Here is a 7,032-nt window from a genome sequence, read left to right as displayed (position 1 = left end):
TTGATGATGTATTCATGGTATTTTTAGTTTTGGTTCTCTGCGCATGCGTGGTGATAGTCTGTGTGATCTTAATTTAGGACTAGATATATGCGGTTTATGGTTCGTGTTTTCGGATTTTTTTTTTAGGGATTTTAAGGGGGTCAAGGATTTTCTGAAGAAATGTGATGGTGAAGGATTTTGAAGAAATTTATGACGGTGAAATAGTCTGAAGAGATAAATGATGGTCAAACATTTTGAGAAAATTTATGATGGTCAAAGATTTCGTGGGAATTTATCATGATCAAAGATTTTGAGACAATTTATCATGGTCGAAGTTGTTGAGAAAATTTATGATGGTCAAAGATTTCGAAAGAATTCATCATGGTCAAAGATTCTGAAGAGTTTAATATTGGTGATGGCCTCAAAGATTTGGAGAAAATTGGTAATGGTGAATGATTCTCACAGAAGAAATTGATAATGGTCAAAGATTTTGAGGAAATCGATTATGGTCTAAGGTTTTGGGAAAACTGATGATGGTCAAAGGATTTGGAACAGATTAATAATGATTAAATATTCAAAAGAAAATGATGTTGATCGCGAGGATTCTTAAAATTAATTATTTTAAAAATACTGAAGTGTTTAATCAAGTATACAGAAGACACTGATAATGGCCTGATAGATTCAGGGGAAATTGATTATGGCCAAATATTTTCGAGAGTTAAAATAAATTTTTTTCAATTAGAATTTAATGATGGTCAAAAATTCCGAAGAGTTTAATTTTGGTCAAAATCCTGAAGAGTTTAATTTTGGTCAAAATCCTGAAGAGTTGAATAATGGTTAAGTATTCAACAAGGATTCAAAGGAAATTAATTATGGTCAAGCGTTTACTCAAAAATCTGACGATTCTCAAGAAATTGATCGTAATAAAAGATTCTGAAGAAATGGTGATGGTCAAGGATTCTGAAACAAAATCAATGCTGATCAAAATCCTGAAGAGATTAATTATGATTAACTATTCAGAAGATGATGATCTCGAGGATTCAGAGGAAATTGGTTAAAGATTTTGAGAAAACTAGTGATGTGGTCAAGGATTTTGAGTAAATTTATGGCGGTCAAACATTCTGAAAACATTAATGGTAGTTAAATATTCAGAAAACACTGATTATGATCTCAAGGATTCAGAGAAAATCGATTATGGTCAAGCATTTACTCAAAAAACTGACGGCATATGATAACTCTCAGGTAATTGACGGTAATCAAGGATTCTGAAGAAATTGGTGATGGTAAAGGATTTTTAAAAAATAAATGATAATGGTCTGAAATTTTTTCTAAAGAGATTAATGGTGGTTAAGTATTTTCAGGAGACACTGATGATGGTCTTTATTGGTGATGATGATCAAGTATTCAGATGATATTGATTATTGTCAAAGATTTTGGGAAAATTGATGATGGCCAAGTATTTCTTTTTCTGAGGAAATCAGTTATGGTCAAGGATTATGAGGAATTTAATTATGGTCAAAAATTTCGAAGAGATCAAGGGTGTTAAGCATTTGAAAAAACACTGGTGAGATGACCTCAGAGATTCAGAAGAAATTAATTATGGTCAAGCATTTACTCATAATATTGACTATATATAAGTGATGATATTCAGATAGTTGACGGGGTAATTAAGAATTCTAAAGAAATTGGTGATGGTCAAGGATCCTAAAGAAATTGGCGATGGTCAAAGATTGTTAAGAAATTAATGATTAATAATATCAAGAGTTTTCTGAAGAAACTGGTGGTGGCCAAGAATTCTGAGTGGAGTGTACTGTTGTAAGTCGTCAAGGATTTTGAGGAAATTGAAGAAAGTAAAAAAATTTTCTGAAGAAACTGATGGATGATCAGCGATTGTGAAGAAATTGATGATGTTGCACGATTTTGAGAAAATTAATGATACTCAGAGATTCTGAAGAGATTAGTGATGGTCAAGCGTTTCCCCCACAAGGGTGGGCTGACAGGGATCTAGCCTTTAGGCCGGAGACAATTATCATCTTTTTGATGCTATAAATTCACTATAGAATAGCCCATGAAAAGTCTGTATTGGGGGCCCATCAAAGATCCCAGTCTAAGGGCCCTGCTCTAGATGTGAGGGCCATGTGGCCAAGTATTTAGAACACACTAAAATGATGGTTTCAAAGATTCGGAAAAAATCGAATACAATCAAGAATTTTCTCAAGAAATGACTCTCTCAGGAAGTTATTAATAGTGAAAAAATTCTGGGGGGAAATTTGTGAAGGGGTCAAGGATTCTGGGAAAATTTATTCCAGTCGATTTTTCAAAATAACCTGATAATAATCAAAATAATAATAATATCAAATAATATCTCGCGAAAAAATTGACGATTACCAATTTTATTCAGAAGACTCCGAGTCAAATATTCTGACTAAATCGATGGTGGTCAAGGATTCTGAAGGAACAGGTAATGATGGAGAACTCTGGGGGAAAATGATGACATTCTAACATTCTGAGGAAATGAAAACTATCGAAAATTCCAAAATATACGTAGGACTATAATTCTAAGAAAAATCACGTTGGTGGATATAATGGTCAAATGTGGTGGCTAAAATATTTCCCGAGTATCAACAAGAAGACACAACCGGACACTTTTTGAAGTAGGACCAGTGGTGAATTTACGGAGGTGGTGGGGGGGGGGGCTTAGCGGGCTATAGCCCAGGGCATAGGCGGAGATAGACTGGGAAGTCTAGGGGGGGGCACGGTCATTATTGCTGAGGGGGGGGCACGATGATGATGATGTCAATTCATATATACATATATACATTAGATCAGTCGACTCCACCTTTGACGCTGGGGAAGGGGGCAATGCCCCCCATGCCCCCCCCCCGTATCTCCACCCATGGCGGCAAATTAGAGAAATGAGTGGCCAAGAAAGTTAGTAGAACGGGAGAAGGACGGCAAAATTTGTATAAGCCTCAATAAATACATCTATGACCGAACGATCCATCTCTGCAAGGGACTAAGTCAGTGAGTGATTAAAAGAGTGACTTAGAGCAAGTGACTTGAGTAAGCATGTAATTGAAGGACCAAAATGGTAATCTTAAGAACGAGGGACCAGGTCAGTGAGTGACCAAGAGTGTGTGCAAGCTTGGGACTGCCCAAAAGAATGGCATAGAGAGTGGGAAAGCACACGAATGACTGAAAGAGTGACCTAGAGTGTGTGCAAGCATGTGAATAACCAAAAGAATGACTTAGAGCATGTGTAAAAGTGTAAATGATCAAAAGAGTGACATATATAAAGCAAGGAACGATGCCAGTAAGCTACTACCAAAAGAGTGGATCTGGAGCATGTACTAGTGTGTGAGTGACCGAAACAGTGTGCACGCATGTGAATGAATGCCGGCCCTAATGAAAAAAAATGCAGGCCCTATACCAAGGATGTTCAACCTTTAGAAGAATACGGCCCCCTTCACTGATTTGAAAACGTGCGGCCACTTAGTTAAGCGATCTGGAACAGCACGCCGATGCGCTAGTTGCTTAAGTGATCTGTAAATGTGCTACGGGTCACTTAAGTGATCTGTAAATATGCCGGTGCCATATGGATCGCTTGCGTGATCTGGAACTGTGTCGCGGCTCACTAAAATTAATTCAAAATGTGACGCAGGACACTGATAGCTCTGTAGGTCACTCAAGAAAACGGTAAACGGTGGTGTCGGAGACGAGGGTGCAGTGGGTGCTCAAGCACCCACAGTATTTTATAGCACTGGTCTGAGAACCCAGGAATTGATTCAGAAATTAAAATCTCCTACATGAAGATCAAGTTGAGCAAATCTAAAACACTTCCGACGCCTCTGACCGTAAATGTGCCTCGGGCCACTTGAGTGATCTGTAAATGTGCCATCCGTGGCTCACTTAAGTGGAACTGTGTCGCAGGCCACTTAAGTGATGTGTAACTGCACTTGAATGATTTGGAAATGTGCCGCTTGATTCATTTTTACAACATCGAGGTTATCAACTATTTCAGATGACTCCGATGTCCATATTTGGCTCGCGAGCCATGGGTTCAGCACGTATGGCCAAGACCAGTGTTTCTCAACCGCCGGGCCGCGGCCCAGTATCGGACCCTGACAACATTCATACCGGCCACGAGTAATTTCGCGACCGGACCACGTTTTTCTAAAGGTTGAGAACCGATGCCCTAGACTAGTGTTTCTCAACCACCGGGCCTTCGACTAACAAAAATGAATGAAACCGGGCTGCGGGCTTAAAAGGTTGAGAACCACTGCCCTAGACCAATCAAGATAGAAAAATTCTGACCAAAGCCAATATAATTGAGAAAAATATCTTAGCCCCGTTCTATTACGGCCTTGGCTGACTTATCCCAAAGGAAACGTAATTATTACATCAAACCTGAATATTGCAACATAAACTCGTTTAAAATTGGCTCAAAATTAGGAAAGCTCCCAAAAAAATTGGCAACACACACACACACACACTCTCTCTTTCTAATTTTTTCTCCCCTCTTATTCCGTTTTTTATTGACAGGCAAGACTTGGGGCTCAGTCAAGTCTTGCAAAATCAGTGTGACAGCAAAGTAAATACTCAGAGGCCTATGTTTAGAAGTGGGCCCCTCGCGGCTGCCAAACTAACTTACATGACAGTGGCGGGATTCCAGCCACCTCAGAAGATAATTTTATATCTTATTTCCCCCCCCCCTCCATCTCCACGCGGCCTAATTAGAAAACTAGGCTCATTTTATACTCTCGTAGAAGATATACGTAACCGTGTAAACCTTCCTTTCCACGCGGGCCGCCATCTTGATTGAAGGGGGGGGGGGCGGGGAACTTACGATATATTATCGCTAATTGACTGTAACCGTCTATACCGTAAGGGGAAAATATCGTAGAGGTTATGACTGGTTTTACGATCTTCTACTCAGTTACTTGTCGTAAATCTAAGACTGTCGTCGTAATTTTCTTATTTTTTACTTGTGTCAGGGGCCGTGTATAAATTGAATTTTTGATCAGCTGAATATCTCGATAATACGAACTCGGTTATAATCGAGCGTGGATCCAGATTGAGGGGGGGGGGAGTGATAGGGGCTGGGCCGTCTTAAGAGTATCATGGGCCCCCGGGCCAAATGGTTTTTCGGAGGCCCTACCTGGTAAATCCTAGAAAATTTCAACCGGATCTCATTTTGTGAGGCCCCCGGGCCGTGCCCGGGTGGGCCCATGCGTTAAGACGGCACTGGATGGGGGTGATCGTCCCTCCCAAGAGCCGAATAGTATGGAGAAAATTTACCAGTCCGTAAAATACGGGATGATCCGATGCACTTACAAAACAGAGGCAAGGAGAAATTGAAGGGGACTGAAAGTTGGAAGTCGTCCCGTATATACGGGACTTGGGTCCTTACGCGAGAGGATTGCTCTGCATTGTATATTCATTCATTATTAGGGGTGGGGGGGAGAACCCCTTGAAAAATTCATTTGGGGCTCAAATAGTCTCAGCCTCACGCGTTCTGGTGAATATAATACACAATAGGCACCAGAACCTGCCAATCAAGAAACAGGAAAATCGCTTCTTTGCCCTGGATTCCGCCTGCCTCCGCTCTATTCACAGCTTAAGATATCTGCCTTGGCTTCATTTAAAACTGAAGATGTCTGCTTTCGCCCCATTTGAAGCGGGAGATGCCTGCCTCCACCCGATTCACAGCTGAAAATATTTGTCTCGGCTTCATTCGCAGCTGAAGATGCCTGAATCATACCTTTCGTAGATGTCTGTTTAGGCCAGAGGTCTTCAATCTTTTTCTAGTCGCGAGCACTGCCTGTACCAATCATTAACAGAAGAGCTCCATTACGGCAAGTTTCACATACGAATGCATGCCTTGTGAATGCAGTTTGTACAAGGTGTTTAATTGGAACGTTGAACAAGTGCTCGTGAGTACAAAATCGGACACGAGCATTGAGCACGCCAGGTGCTTCAGGGAGCACCGTGGTGCTCGCGAGCAACGGGTTGAAGATGCCTGGCTTAGGCTTCATTCCCAGCAAAGACAGAGGCGGAATAAGGTCGGTTGAGGCCCGGGCGCAGAAGAAAATTTTGTGCCCTATAAATTAGAGAAGTGTAAAGTTGGCGTTCTGAGGAGTCCCTTCAGAAGTCGGTGACCAGGGCGCGCGGTTGATGAGCCCACCGGTAAATCCGCCTCTGCCTCCGTTCGATTCTCAGCTGAAGATGCCTGCCTCCGTACCAATTGTAGCTGAAGATGTCTGCCTCGTTCAGGCGTGGATCCAAAGGGAGACGAGGGGGAACGACTGTCCCTTCCAAGAGCCGAAAAATATGGAAACATTCTTTGTCCCGTAAAATACGGGATGATCAAAACTCAAACAATTCACCCCTCCCTGCACATCGTCCTGGATAGGCACCTGGTTTATAACGACTTCAATTGCAACAACACGTCGGTTATACCATCAATAATTTTTAGCCCCGACTAATTCCCATAAATAATAATATTAAGGAACTTTGCTTATGACATCGTTAAAAACGCAATGACCTTGTTTATAACGTCAGTTTTTCGACGCTTTCACTTCTGTTTTTATTTCGTTTTACTTAAAGATTCTTAGAATTAGATCCCATCAAATCGAGGCAATGTTCGTCTGTTGATGACTTAATGTTGAAGAAAAGATTTATTATATACATGTTTGTGACGTTCTCACACACACTTGCTCATTGGCATAGCCCGTATACGGGACATTTTCGTACTTTTCCGTAATTTTGCCCTTCCCAACGGTTTTCTTTTAAAATAAAAATGTCCCGTTTTTCAACCGAAGCTTACTTTTTATTCATGATCTTTACTATAATCGGGATGAAAATAATTTGCATAATTTTTAAACGGTGTTATGAATTAGACCGGCATTATATACTATAAAAGTTTTATGAGAGTTCTTTTATAAAACTTTAAAATGCAACCAAGATTATCTGTTATATTCACTCGATACGTTTATTGGTTACATTTTTCAAGTTTAATAAAAGTTTGGCAAAATATCTTTTACAAAACTTGGC

This window comes from Pholcus phalangioides, unplaced genomic scaffold, assembly GCF_987345545.1.
Source record: "Pholcus phalangioides strain wild (caught in Gottingen) unplaced genomic scaffold, Ppha-v1.0 ptg000017l_1, whole genome shotgun sequence".
Taxonomy (NCBI): Eukaryota; Metazoa; Arthropoda; class Arachnida; order Araneae; family Pholcidae; genus Pholcus; species Pholcus phalangioides.
Note: the sequence above shows the minus strand (reverse complement) of the source record.